The 15,057-nt window shown below is 45.0% G+C and overlaps 1 protein-coding gene and 1 pseudogene across 4 annotated transcripts in view; one reads left to right on the top strand and one right to left on the bottom strand.

The window, feature by feature from the left end:
* TBL1X (transducin beta like 1 X-linked) overlaps positions 1 to 15,057 on the bottom strand; it is a 236,124-nt gene that overhangs the window by 202,498 nt on the left and 18,569 nt on the right. Inside the window, exon 1 of one of the 4 annotated variants that reach the window (XM_064277952.1) lies at positions 11,901 to 14,561. The exons of the other annotated variants lie outside the window; for them this stretch is intronic. The gene's annotated coding sequence lies outside the window, so the exon portion shown is untranslated. Of the gene's footprint in view, positions 1 to 11,900; positions 14,562 to 15,057 lie in introns of those variants that run through there. 4 annotated transcript variants of the gene reach the window in all.
* LOC135228845 (transmembrane protein 14C-like) lies at positions 1,603 to 3,493 on the top strand (annotated as a pseudogene).

The following is a 15,057-nucleotide window of genomic DNA, read 5'->3' as shown; positions in this document are numbered from 1 at the left end:
GGTGGCTTTTAACTTAATGTGCAATTTCAGTTAATTCCTTTTCCATTGTCCTCTTGTCTTATTTTAACACGCTATTGAAACAATTTGAGAAAGCCCACACGGCAAAACTGATTAATACAGAGAAAAGCTAAATGACCATCTGAACAGCATTAGCTTTTTTAAAAAATGCTTTTCACCGAGAAGTGTGTGTGTATGTGTGTGTTTTAACTAAATCGCACTTTATGAATGGAGAAATAATTGTTTAAAACTACAGGCATTCAACCATGTCCCTGTGAGGTTCACTGGAAACCGACGCAAACATTAGTTATCAGGTGCACTGGAAATTTCCCTTTCCTTTCCCTTAACAGCTCACTAGGGAAACACCTACTTCTATTCCATCAGAGATAAAAGGGTGATTGGAGGTGTCAGGTCTTCCCCCAGCTCTGGAAGGACGGATAAATGTTCTACTAGTCTGTCCTGGCTATCTCTATCTCCACGCTTGATTCCTGAGGGAGCTTAGGTGGCTGTACTTCCGCTTTGTTTTATCTCCCTTAGGTGCAATGGCCCTGGTGGTGCAGTGAGTAAGTGCTCAGCTGCTAACCGGAGGGTCAGCTAATCCCACCAGCTGCTCCGCTCCGCGGGACAAAGATGTGGCAGTTGGCTTCTGTAAAGATTACAGCCTTGGAAATCCTATGGGTAAGTTCTACTCTACCCTAATCAACTCGACGGCAATGGGTTTAGTTTTTTAGACGCAATGGTTATATGCTTAGCTGCTAACTGAAAGGCTTTTAGTTCGAACCCACCCAGCGGCTCTGCAAAAGAAAGACCTGACGATCTGCTCCCAAAAAGATTAAACGATCAAACAAAAAAAGACCTTTTTCCTTCCCTTTTCTTTTACAACATTTCCATCTCCCTCTTAAAAGAAACGCAACAGTCTTCAGCAGTCACTCTTAATCCCAGCACCCTCCACCGGCCCTGTTTTTGTTATGTGCCATCAAGTCAATCCCAACTCACAGCGTCACCATGTGACACAACAGAACTTGCCCCATACGGTGCCAAAGCTGCAATATTTACGGGAGCAGATTGCCAGGTCCTTCTCCCTCAGAGCTGCTGGTGGGTTCGAACCGCCAACCTTTGTTACCAGTGAAGCAATGAAGCATTTTCCCACCCAGAGTTCCTCCTCCCCAAGCCCTAGATCACCACTAATCTTTCTATCTGGATAGATTTGGTATCACACCCTTTTTCACTTAGCCCAGAAGCCTCTATGAATGTCTGTCAGGCTTCCTGGCATCTCAGACTTTTCAGAAGCAACTTCCCAGTCTTATCGCCTCCCACGTGTGAAAGCCAGTAGAGGGACCTGGCTTTGGTTTCTAAAACCACGGAGGATTCTCACTCACCACAGCTTCTCAAGCCACAGTCCAAAAGCAACTGTATGGAATTCTTAACCATCTGGCATCCTGGACCCCAGACTGGGGGGTGACCCTGGCTTGCTGAGATAACTTGCTGCCTGTCACCTTCACCACTTCACTGAGCTCTAAAACTCCAGGGTATTTATGCTGCCGTTAACTGTTTCCAAGTCCACCACTTTCCTGGCAAAAGAGGTGGGAAAGAGAAGGCATTCCCCCATATCCCGTGTTACAGGAGATTCGTGTCTATCACAGAGTCCATGGTGCAAACAGTGAACACACTCGGCTGCTAACTGAAAGGTTGGAGTTTTGAGTCCACCCAGAGACACATCAGAAAAAGGGCTAGTGATCTACTTCCTTAAAATCAGCCATTGAAAGAAAGCCATTTGGCACTGTGCTCTTTTAAGACTGGTCTATATGGGATCGAACTGACAAGAGCAATGTGAAAGAGGAGATAGGAACTTTAGGGGGCAATGAGTTTATGTTAATGGGGGAGGAACAACTCGGAAAGGAGGGTGAGAATGGCTGCACAATAAATTGTACGTGCAGAAACTCTTCAACTGGTGTATGTTTTGCTGTGTTTATTCTCGACAATGTCAACCACAAAATAAATAAATTAAAATTCTTGAAAAAAAAGAAAGGAACCGCTATGGCGCACAGCTCTACTCTGACACACGAGGTCGGCCATGAGTCAGAATCGACTCAACCGCACGTGGTTTTTTGAGTTGGACAAGTGGAGAAAAGCCCACGAAAAAGAAAAAAAAAAAAAGGCACTCAAAGGTGGGGACAAAATGAGGTTAAAGATACAGAAGATGATGGTAGCACCACTTCAGAAAAATGTAACAGGTGGACCCATCTACTTAGAAAATAAGTAATTGATAACGCTTGTAAGTGAATCCAGGGCCAAGGATTTCTGGTGTTATAAGATGTTTTTGTTTTCTTTTTTTCCCTCCCCATTATACTCTGCATAGGTTCTGCTGACTCTTAAAGGGGAAACGCTCTGCCTGATTTCAGCCTCAAAGACAAAAGGAGGCCCCACTGGCTTGTCCACTGAGGCTGACCTTGAGACACCGCGTCATGGATTAAATTGTGCCCCCCAAAAATATGTCAGCTTGGCTAGGTCATGATTCCCTTGTACAACTGTATGATTGTCTACCATTTTACTCTCTGATGTAATTTCCTTATGTGTTGTAAATGCTATCACTATGATGGAATAGCAGCAATTATACTGATGAGGTCTACAAGATTAGGTAGCGTCTTAAGCCAATCTCTTTTGAGATATAAAAGAGAGAAGCAAGCAGAGAGACATGGGGACCTCATACCAACAGGAAAGCCGCTCCAGAAGCACAGCTGTCTTTTGGACCTGAGGTTCCCGCGCTGAGATGCTCCCAGACCAAGGGAAGACTGATGCATCCCAAGGACCTTCCTCCAGAGCCGAAAGAGAGAAAGCCTTCCCTTGGAGCTGGCACCCTGAATTTGGTCTTCTGGCCTACCAGATTGTGAGAGAATAAACTACTCTTTGCTAAAGCCATCCACTTGTGGTATTTCTGTTACAGCAGCAGTAGATGACTAAGACACAGCAGGTTGGGTGTAGGTCCAGAGTGGGCTCTCAGATGGACAGAGTGGAAAGAGAACAATGCAGGGGCCCAGCCCACGAGGGCCCTTACACTGGCTTGGCTTTGGCTACGCAGCACGGGTCGCTTCTGGTGAGATCATGGGCTGTGCAGAAGTACATACAGCATCCCATCCCTGGCTGCCGAGCTCCTCTTCGGAGGGCTAGTAGGCCTGGGTGCTTACCACCTCTCTCTGGATGCCGGGAACATCTGGGTTTTCCTAGCTACATCTGGGACCCTGGCTGGCATATGGGAATAAGATTCTACCACTCTGGAAAACGTATGCCTCTGGACTTCACTGCGGGGCCAGTTTCCTAATGGTCGCCAAACTTGGAGTTAGTATGTTGACTAGACCCCACCAATCGTAGGCATGTCTCAGCTTGAACTCACAAGGAATTAAAAATCTCCAAGGTTCTACTATTTTTAATGTAAGAGAAATAAACACAAGGTTTAAGTGCTTTCACATCTTCTGACCTTTACTTAAAAAAAAAAAAAAAAAAACAAATATCAACACTGAACTTTGCAGGAAAAAGTCAGTCATTATCATGACAACCCTACAGAGGTAGGGATTATACACCCTCCAACCTTATGATTGCACCCTCATGCAATTTGATTCTTGTACACTGACGTCATCTCTTCTTTCTGTAACTAGGGATACATTCTCAGTGGGCAAAATGTATATGTCAACATTTGGGGTCCTGGAACTTCCCGGCCTGCTCTGAGGAACCATGTGAAGGAAATCTCTTAGGAGATTTAAGGTAAGCCACCTTAGAGCACAGACCTCATTTGAAATTGTGTTACATAAAATAACAATGGAAATAAAATTTTACTATAAATAAATAAAAACAAGGAGTGTTCACATGCCCCATACATGGCCGGGACACATATTCGGTTTCTAACCACCGGTTCCATCTCCTGCCTTCCTAGGGTGCTATGACCTGCCCCTTCCACCATGACAATAACAACTACCAGATGCTCGTGTTAGCTCCACTGTCAAAAAAATGAGCAAATCAGTCTTGAGAAGAAATACAAGCTGAATGTTCCTTAAAAGGTAGGGTGGCGAGACTTCGACCCTCCTTGGACACATGAGACCAATTGCTAGCGGACATCATGGTTGATAAAGCAGAGAATTCACAAAGATGAGGGAACTCCCCCCATGAGACGGATTGACGCAATGGTCACAAACACACCAACAATGGTGAAGACGACACAGCAGAAAATCAAACCTTAAGTATATAGACAAACTCAACAACAGTCTTAATACCTTGGTGCCTTAGTCATCTAGTGCCGCTGTAACAGAAATACCACAAGTGGATGGCTTTAAAAAAGAGAAATTTTTATTCTCACAGTCTAGTAGGCTACAAGTTTCTCTCTCTGTCGGCTCTGGAGGAAGGTCCTTCTCATCAATCTTCCCGTGGACTAGGAGCTTCTCCCTGCAAGAACCCTGGGTCCAAAGGATGCGCTCTGCTCCTGGCGCTGCTGTCTTGGTAGTACGAGGTCCTCAACTCTCTGCTCACTTACCTTGCCTTTTACCTCTTGCAAGATAAAAGGTGGTGCAGGCCACACTCCAGGGAAATTCCCTTTACATTGCACCAGGGCTGTGACTTGAGCAAGGGTATCCACTCTAATCCTCTTTAACATAAAATTACAATCACAAAATAGAGGACAACCTCACAATACTGGGAGTCATGGCCTAACCAAGTGGACAGATATTTTTAGGGGACACAGTTCAATCCACGATGGTCCCCTCCTCACAGTAATTCCGGAAGGAGGACCTCCTGACAGCCAAGCAATCAAAACTGTCCAGTGGTTCCTGATGCTGCTGACGGGCTTCCCTTATGGGTCAAATCAAGTTTCCAACAAGGTGACATCGGATTTTTCTCAACAAGTGAAGGCACAGGTGTTATCCTCATTTCAAACCACACTGTTTCACTTTAAAAAGATTCTATTAGGTTGAACCACATAGCCACATGACACTGCTATTAAGCTGATCATTTTTTGATCCAAAAAGGCAATGTCATATATTTAACCTAATATGTTTACAAAAAAAAAAAACCTTTGGTATTCCTTACATACAACCGAAATCAGGAGTTTGGTTTCCAACCCTGACAGCCACAGGAGTACACAGCGTGGATCTCCTTTCAAGAAAGAACTTGCCGAATTGCCATGGCCAAGCTCTTCTCAAGCCGCCCCAGGCAGCCGACAACTGAGGGTGCCGGGGCACAAGGACCAGGGCGTGATCCTCTCACCCTCACCAGCAGCCTTTGCTCTGGAGCTTGCTGTTGGGCTGGCCAAGTCTTTGTAGCAGACTGGCATGGTGGCCTGGAGGCTTTTTCCACCCCCATCCTGATAGTCCTGTAATCTGATAGGCCCCCAAGGTATCTTTCACAGGCCTTCTCCCTCACACAGCCACTGGAACCCCAAGACTCCACCTGCGTCTGCTCCTCAGAAGAGGCTAACGCACGCAACAACTTGAACATTGACTTCTTTCAGGTTAAAAACTCTCTCAAAATAGAAATGTGTATGTGTGTGAGTCCATACATTTGCATACACTATGTATGTAATCTATATATATACATATGATGCATATGATTAAAAAAAAAAACCAAACCCATTGCCACTGAGTAGATTCCAGCTCATAGTGACTATACAGGACAGAGTAGAACTGCCCCACAGGGCTTCCAAGGAGTGTCTGTTGAATTCGAACTGCCAACCTTTGGTTAGCAGCCGTAGCTCTTAACCACTACACCACCAGGGTTTCCATACCATAGATGGACATATATACCGTTTAGCCATCACAGTAACCTCCACACCACCTACAACAAATCTTATACCCTGTTCCCATATTTCCATCACAGTCCACAGTCATCTGTGAATAACACGGCACCGTTACCCGCTCCTCCCTTTTCTTCCTGCCCTCCCTCCATTCCTGTTGAATGGGCGTGTGCTTTGTTGTGTATACTTTCACCACAATGAAGGAAAGAGACAGAAAGCTAGGCAAGAAAAAGGCCAGCGCCAAAGGGAAGACACTACTACGCAGACGGGGACAGAGATAAGCCCTTTCCCTTGGTGTTTGATGTCTCAGGAACCACCCTCTATCATGCCAGGTGCCTCGGGGGTCCTCGTCATGACTGGGCGTCTCCAGAGCCCACCTTTGGTGTCAAAAACATCATATTCTGGGCATGAAGCAACTGTCAGTTAGGAAAAACAGTACGTTTATCTTCCTGCCCTACCAGTCTTCTAAGACCAAACGTGGAAACATTCCAAGAAAGCAAGTGAGCAACAACAGGGACTAAAGGTAGAAATTCCTTTTGTAAGGTGAGCCATGTTACCCAGGAAACCACCAAAGAGTTTGGCATGTCCGCTTTCACTGAAGATTGTTCCAGCCCTAAATTCTAAAGGGACTAGTCTACCAAGAGGGAAGGAATCTTTTTAAAAGGTACCAAACCCTAAGTTTGCAAACTGACAAAAGATTACCAGCTTTTCAGTCATACAGAAGATGAACTCTTTAAACCCTGAACAGAAGCTAGCCCCTGAGGTCACCTTGTAGCTAAGTAACAGATTGGCTCACAAAATAAAGGCTATCACCCATGAGTTCTGAGCTCCTTTAAAAATTCACGTGTATGAGATCAAAGGGTCAACAATGACTTTAAAACAAAGATGAGAATGTAAGGGGTTGAGGAAACTAGATAAATGGAAACAGAACAACCAGAAGGGATATAATGAGAATGTTCACACAAAGTGAAGAACGTAACCAATGTCACCAAACAATCTGTGTAGAAACTGCTGAATGGGAACCTAACCTGCTGTGTGAAATACAATATTGTATTTTTGCCAGAAATACAATAAAATACTATTTTTAAAAAAGTAACTATCTTCTTTATTAAAAAAAAAAAAAGGATGAATGGTTGGGCTTAGGGCCACAGTCTTCTTGGGCCAATCCAACAATTTGCATACTATAATTCTTAAAGTTTATGTTCTCCCTCCCAGAATACAGTGAGTAATGTCTGGGTCTTAAAAGCTTAGGAGCGGCCATCTAAGACACAACTATGGTCTTTATTCACCTGGAATAAAAGAGAAAAAAGGAAACACAAGAATTAGAGAAGGAGCTGGACTACAGGGCTAACTGTCTCCATGAACCACTGCTTCCTTCACCTTGAGACGAGAAGAACTAGATGGTGCCCGGCTACCACTAATGAATGTTCTGACCAGGAACACATAGATGAACCCTGATAAAAGGAGACAGAAATGTGGAACAGAACTTCAAAATCTTAAAGAATCCAGGCTTACTGGACCTATGCAAGTTGGAGGAGCCCCAAAGACTATAGCCCCGGGTTACTGCACAAACCTAAACTGAAACCATTCCCTAAAGTCACCTTTAAACTAAGTAACAGTTTAGCTGAAAGAATAAATACTGTCAACCTTGAGTACTGCGTTAAAAAAAAAATTATCTATCCAAGACCAAAGAATCCGCAGCTATTTTGGAACATAGATGAGAAGGTTGGAGACATGGAGAGTAAATAAACGTAAGTGAAAGAGCTGGAACGGAGATAATGAGCATGTTGACATAACGTGAAGAATGTAACCCATGTCACTGATCATTATGTCTAGAAGCTGTGGAATGGGGGTGGATTTTGCTGTGTATATTTTCAGCAACAATTAAATTGAAAAAAACTTGAATGGTTTATGAATTGACTCTCCAGGTGCTTTTCAAGAAAAAAAGAAAAAGTCCCTCCCTTGTTATAAACTTGCATATTTTCCAAAGAGAACTAAGATGACAAAATAATGGCAACAGTATTCCTAACCTCTATTTACACTAAGTGTCTGAACTTGATTTTCTCTGGTCAGATGCAAACCAGCCTTTAATTATGTTAGATCCACTGGGCTAGAAAAGCAAGACATGGACCCCGAGATCTCAGGAAAAGACAACCCCATAAAATAGAACCTGCTGGAAGGTAGGCCTTTCCTGGTTCCTATTCAAGACAGTTTTGTCACTAGAAAGTTCCAGGGAAAGTGATTATTCTAGAGCACCACCTATAAGGTGCCAAGTACGGATTCCAAAGACAGCCTTCCAGTAACTGGGTTGCACCATATGCAATTTTCATATGAGTGAAAGGATGAGTGAGCGGCAGGATGACCCCAGGTAACTGCACTGATTCAACCTAGGGGCTTTTGAGGAACAGAGCTTTTAATTTTCATGGAATCCAGGTTTCTGGAGCCGTGGGGGTTGAAATGACCTAAGATACCCTTAAACCTTGAGAAAACTGGTTTCCCCAAAGTTACCTTTAAATCAAACAATAGTTTAGCTTAATTGGTAAAGAACATTCTGCCTTGGGCATTACGCTCTTTTAGAGAATTATCTATGTGCAGTTTTGACAATAGACACTCCAAAAGTCATACTAGAAGCTATGTTTTAGGATAAATCAGTAGTTATCTGAATTGTTCTTCAAGAAAATGCTGCATGTCCACAAGTTTTATGTAAACACCGTCCTGGCCCTGTTTCCATAGCAATGTGGAACTACTAGAGATAAGCTGGAGTATAAGAATCTGTGAAAGATTTTTCTTCTTTGGAACATTTTTTACTTTCTAGTCAGAAATGTTGCCCCAATTTGCAGACCTTATATTAAATAAACTTCACTTAATTTCTATTATTGGCTTAGTATCATTTTTGTTTTAACACTTGTAAACACTCTCAAGGATCACATCATGTTGTGGAGCTAGAACAGACTACAAGAGCACTTGGCCCAAACCCCTCTGTGATGGAAAAACCCAGACAGTTCCTATGCTCTTGGGGCCAACGTCACAGGGGTGGTTGTCAAGGACTGAACAGTGTCTTCCCCAAAATATGAGGCAACTTGGCTGGACCATGATTCTCAGTGGTTTGGCAGTTGTGTAACAACGTAATCATCCCCATGATGTGACTGAGCCAATCAGTTGTAAGAGGATTACAGTAGAAGGCAACACCCTTACTCAGGTCACAGCCCTGATTACATTTAAGGGGAGTTTCCCTGGGACTAGGCCTGCAGCACCATTTATCTTACAAGAGATAAAAGGAGAGACAAGCAAGTAAAGAGGGACTTCATACCACCAAGAAAGAAGAGCCAGGAGGAGAGTTCATCCGTTAGACTGGGGTCCCTCACTGAGAAGCTCCTAGACCCAGGGAAAGACTGATAACAAAGACCTTCCCTCAGAGCCAATAGAGATAAAGTCTTCCCCTATAGCTGGCATCCTGAAATTGGACTTCTAGGCTCCTAAAATGGGAGATAATAAATTTGTTTGATCACGTACAATTAGATCAGGTCCCTGGGTGGCACAAGCAACCTGCAGTTGGCTGCTAACTTAAAGGTTGGATTTTGAACCCACCTAGTGGCACTGAAGAAGAGAGGCCAGGCGATCTGCTTCCATGAAGACTGTTGTTGTACACCTTCGAGTGGATTTTTGACTCACATTGACCCCATGTGACACAGTGAAACTGCCCCACAGGGTTTTCTAGGCTGTAATCTTCATAGAAGCAGACTGTCAGGTCTTTCTCCTGCGAGCCGCTGGGTGAGTTCAAACTGCCAACCCTTCAGTTACCGGCCAAGCACTTAACCATTTTGCCACCAGGGCTCCTGGAAGCTTACGGCTAAGAAAACCCTGCAGAGCAGTTTTACTCTGTAACACAAGTGGTCGCCACGAGTCAGAGTCAACTCGACAGCAACAGGTTAAGAGTTACCATCAGATCAGCCTTCAACTTAAGCCAGCAGCTCACACATAGTGTCGGGAACTAACTTACACTGGGTCAAATAACCCCAGCTTCCTGTCAGGAGAATCGACGTGTCGCAGACCTCTTCATTTAGTACACACGGTGCACAGGTGGACCTCGGGAGGATGGTGACCAGACAAAACATCATGGCAACCTCACACCTAACAAACGAGACAGTCGTGAAAGGGACTCCACCATCGCTCATCTGATAATGCCAGCTCCTGATTCCTTAACACAGTGGAGGAGCCCAAAGTCCCACAGAGCACAGAGCTCCTAGAGAGAGTTCCTGAACTCTTCCCTGCGGCCCTGATAAGGAGCAGCACCAGGTAAAAGACCAGCGAGATCGCAGGCACGCCCGCTGAGTCACAAGAAAATGCAGCTGTGACTTTGCCCGCCAAGTCAGAAACCAGCCCTACACAGTCGCCATTTCAGTCTCTGTCCTCTCAGTGGTTCTGCCCTCCACACAGTTTCATCATCTGCTCCATTCTCCCCTGCAGTGCACACACACACGCACACACGCACGCACGCACATACCCACACGCACACGCACGCGCCTTTTCTAATCTCAATAATTCTAACCAGCACCTGTTGAGTCAACTCCGACTCACGGTGGCCCCGTGTGTGTCAGAGTAGAACTGTACTCCCTAATGCTTTCGATGGTTGATTTTTCAGAAGCAGATCACCAGGCCTTTCTTCCAAGGTGCCTATGGGTGGACTCAAACCTCCAACCTTTCAGTTAGCAGCCAAGTATACTGACCATTTACACCACCCAGGGACTCCCCAACACTCCACTCTCTCTATATTGTATTGTCAACCCAACTTGACAGCAACTGGTGGTTTTTCTACTCTGGCACATGAATTAATAGTCAACACATCTTGTTACTGTTTGACATTGAGTCGATTCCAACTCTTAATGACCCTATGGGACAGAGCAGAACTGCCCCGTAGGGTTTCCTAGCCTGTAATCTTTACGGGAGCAGATCACCAAGTCTTTTCTCCTGCAGAGCAACTGCTGGGTTTGAACCACTGACCTTTTCTGATTAGCAGCTAGGCCACCAGGGCTTCTTAAACATCTTGACACAAACTAGAAAGAAGAGTTTCATCTCTTCCTGAGACAATCACTGCCCAATTTGTTCTGTACCTGGAACAGCCAGGCACCTTTATGAGGGGCACCTCTGCTGATGTGGGGGGGTGGGGGGGGGGCTCCTTTTCCAAAAACTGACACTGGCTTCTAATTGCTAAATTTTCAGTTTAAAAATCTCAGCTCATTTCCATGTCAATTTTATTCCAAAGAAAACAGTTGGAAATGACCAAGATTGTTAGCACGAGGACATCTGAAATCACTAACCCTGCACTGGGAAGTGGCACTTAAAATACACAAAGTGGCTTTCTCACTTTTTAACGAAGCCAAGTCGTTCTAATTTAGTTTGCACACTTCTATTTTCATCTCTCTTGCTACAGTACTTGTGAATTCTAGGTCACCTGCTTGGCAGACACACAGTCTTAACGGCCAAGGAGATAAGAGGCAAGTTAACGGAAGGAGAAAAAGCAACCGAGGGCAGTGTTGATTCAGAGATAGAAGTGTGGCCTTCCACATGGGAGACCCGGGTTCAATTTTTGACCAACACACCTCAGTTGCAGGCACCACCTACCTGTCAGTGAGACTTGCACGTAGCTACGATGCTAAACAGGTTTCAGGGGAGCTTCCAGACTAAGACTAGGGAGAAAGGCCTGGAGATCTACTGCTGAAAATCAGCCAGTGAAAACCCTATGGATCACAATGGTCGAATGCACAACCAAGTCATGGAGTTGGCACAGGAGTGGGGTCTCCATTAGTTAAGCCAACTTGACAGCAGCCAACAACAGCAACAACAATAAAAGAGCAGCTGAAGGTCGGAGCTGTCCTCACCTGCCCCAACTTCCTCTCTGCATCTGGCAAACCATTACATGTCTTCTCCCACAGCAGCATCAGGAACAGTGGCCCCCTTGCTCACCCAACTATATATACTATAGACACATACAATGAGAACTGTTAGAAGTGAATCATTGAAAAAACCAAAAAGAGTTCATTATAACGAAGTTATTTCCATAACTTGCTGGTGGCCGGAAGGGCTCATCCTTGGCTGATCTGATTGTAGCAAACACTACGGGACACACCGTTCTCTAGAGCAAATCCTTCCCCATCTGGCTCTGGAACTGCGCACTCGCCTGATGTGTGCAGTGGAGGTGGGGGCAGAGTGCTTTAGCTGGCTGCCCTGCGGTTCAGCTGTGCTGTCGGCCAGCAATTCCTGGGTCTTCTCATACCTCACACAGTACAGTCACCAAAATAAAACAACGCACATTCAGGAAGAGGAACAAGGCTGGCAGCCAGTCAAAGGCAGGCCTGTCTTCCCCTAATGAGATCAACGCTTCCTCTGGGACACACAGCAACCCAGAATCAACATACAACCATCGGTCCCCAAGGATTAGAAGCAGGATTTACAGCAAGGTATAAAAGTCTTGTCCGTGGTAACCTGATGCAGGAATCATAACCACAGAGGGTGCTCCACGGATACCACTGTAACGCACCAGCAATGGCCGTCTGCGGACCACTGGGCAGGGCAAAAAGGAAGTGTCACGCACGGCTCTGATGACTCAAGAACTGATCATCTCACTGGTGAGAAACGAATACGTACACACGCATAAAGTCAACACTTGGCAAGAAGCTGCCGGAAGAAAAAAAGATACTAAGCACATAAAGGAAATCTCTGAATAAAAATAATTTTTCAACACCAAATCAATGGTGCATTTATTAAGCTGGATGATACGAAAGAATTAATAGAATTTAAAAAATTAACAAGTAGTCCCTGGGTGGCACAAACAGTTAAGCGCTTGACTTCTAGCCGAACGGCTGGCTGTTCAAACCCACCCAGAGGCACCTCGGAAGACAGGCGTGGCAATCTGCTTCTGAAAGGTCACCACCTTGAACACCCTATGGAAAATCTTTATTCTGCACACGTGGGGTCACCATGAGTCAGAACTGACTCAATGGCAACTAACAACAAGAAAGAATGTATAACAGAGTACACAGCAAAAGATAAAAAGCAATGTAACATAAGACAGACCTAGCCAAGACCCTTGGGTTTTTAACTTGCCTCTACGAAGCTATCTGTGAAGCCCAGAGGCTCCGGAGGGTACAGTGATGGTTCAGTGGTACAACTCTCACTTGCCCTGTGACAGACCAGGGTTCCATTCCCAGCCAACGCACCTGACGTGCAGCCACCACCTGTCTGTCAGTGGAGGTGTACATGTTGTTGTGATGCTAAACAGGTTTCAGTGGCACTTTTGGACTAAGACAGACTGGGAAGAAAGGCCTGGCGATCTCCTTCCAAAAGTCATCCAACGAGAACCCTATGGATCACAACAGTCCAACCCGCAACCAAACACAAGGATGGACCAGGACCAGGCAGAGTTTTGTGTCATTGTGCACTGGGTCACCATGAGTTGGGGGCCGACTAGACCACGATTAACCAAAACACACTTGTATCTTCAGTTCCCAACACTTCTTGACAGCCCAGAGCTATCACAGAATGTTTACCAAAGAAACTAGGTCAACACATGCTACAAAGTGGATAAACCTTGAAAACATGCTCAGCGAGAAGCCAGACACAAAAGCCCACATGCTGTCCATTTCTATTACATGCCCTGAACAGGCAAAACCAGAGACAGAAAGTAGATCAGTGGATGCCAGGGGCTGGGGAGAAGGAGAACAGGGGTGACTGGTGATGTGTGCAGGGTTTCTGATTGGGGTGACAAGAGTGTTCTATAATTAGATACTGGCGATGGTTGCACAACTCTGCAAATACACTAAATTGTACTCTTTAAATGGGCAAAGTGTCTGGTATGTGAACTATACTGCAATAAAGCTGTCATATTAAAACATAAAAGAAAGTAGGCCATTAGCCAATGATTACAAATCACTGCAAATTTTAAAAGAATTTAACCATCCCAAAGACATCAGTCTACTTAAACAGTCTTGTATCTCTCACAACGCAGTCCTTGGGTGGTGTAAATGGTCAAGGCATTTGGCTTCTAACTGAAAGGTTGGCAGTTCGAGTCTACCCAGAGGCATCTTGAAATAAAGGCCTGGCAGTCTGCTTCCAAAAAGTCAGCCACTGACAACCCTTCGAAGCGTCGCTCTACTCTGACACGCACTGGGGTCATACTGGATCGCAACTGGTTTGTTTTTGTCTTTTCCTCGTGCCCGCTGCAACCCAAGACATGGTTTTCAGGAAGCATCCAGAAATAGCCGAAACGTTTTGGGAAGAAACAGGCTCAACTATGTTTCACTTGTGTGTTGTCATCCTGCGTTGAAGTCCACTCAACGGCTACCAGTCTTTAGCCCTCACAATGTCCCGTGCACGAATTCTCCTGAGTAATGACTCGGAAACCAGTGAGATACCAGTGTCTAAAGACAAGATGTGACCCGAGGGTGCACGTGAAATTCACTCAGGAGCAAACTTGGAAGGCCTGGGTGAACAGAGTGATTAAATTCATCCAGAAAGGTGCTTTTGCAGAAAAAATAAAAAAAAACAAAAAGCAAGTTGCCAGTAAATCAACTCCAACTCACGGTTACCCCACGTGTGTTTCAGCTGGACTTCGATCCACAAAGTTTTCAGCGGCTACGACCTTTCAGAAGTACATCACCGGGCCTTTCCTCCGAGGTGCCTCTTGGTACTTTCAAAAGGCCAAACTTTCAGTTAGCAGCCCAACGCTTAACTGTCTGCACCACTCAGAAGAGTCACTGAGAGCTGCTCTCTCAAAAAAAAAAAAAAGGAGTCTTATCTTCTCCCCAAATAAAAAGCAATAATAAGGAATTGACGGGCTGTTGTAGTCAGTCTTTTCGCAACTCGAAGCTGCTGTTTGTACCAAGCAAGTTACTTGACTCCAATGAGACTCCTGAAAAGCAAATCGGCCCCACGTGTTTATCGGTTGGGACTGGTTGGCGTAGGTGCCAGGGGGATACAAACCCAAACCTGGATTGTGCTGCGTAACTCAGTAAATTTACAAAAAATCACTGCACTGTACACTTAAAATGGGTGAATTTTTAAACAATGTATTCTATTTTTGCTGTTGTTGAGAATATGTACAGCAGGACACACAGCAATTCAACACTTTCTCCACGTACAGTCCGTAACACTGATGACATTCTTTGAGTTGTGCAGCCATCCTCACCCTCTTTTTCTGAGTTGCTCCTCCCCCATTAACTAAAGTGGGTGAATTTTATGGTACATAAATGTTTTGGAACGAATTGTGCCCCCCCAAATATGTATTG

The sequence above is a fragment of the Loxodonta africana genome, chromosome X (genome assembly GCF_030014295.1).
Source record: "Loxodonta africana isolate mLoxAfr1 chromosome X, mLoxAfr1.hap2, whole genome shotgun sequence".
In the NCBI taxonomy this organism is placed as follows: domain Eukaryota; kingdom Metazoa; phylum Chordata; class Mammalia; order Proboscidea; family Elephantidae; genus Loxodonta; species Loxodonta africana.
Note: the sequence above shows the minus strand (reverse complement) of the source record. Positions and strands in the feature narration are given on the sequence as shown.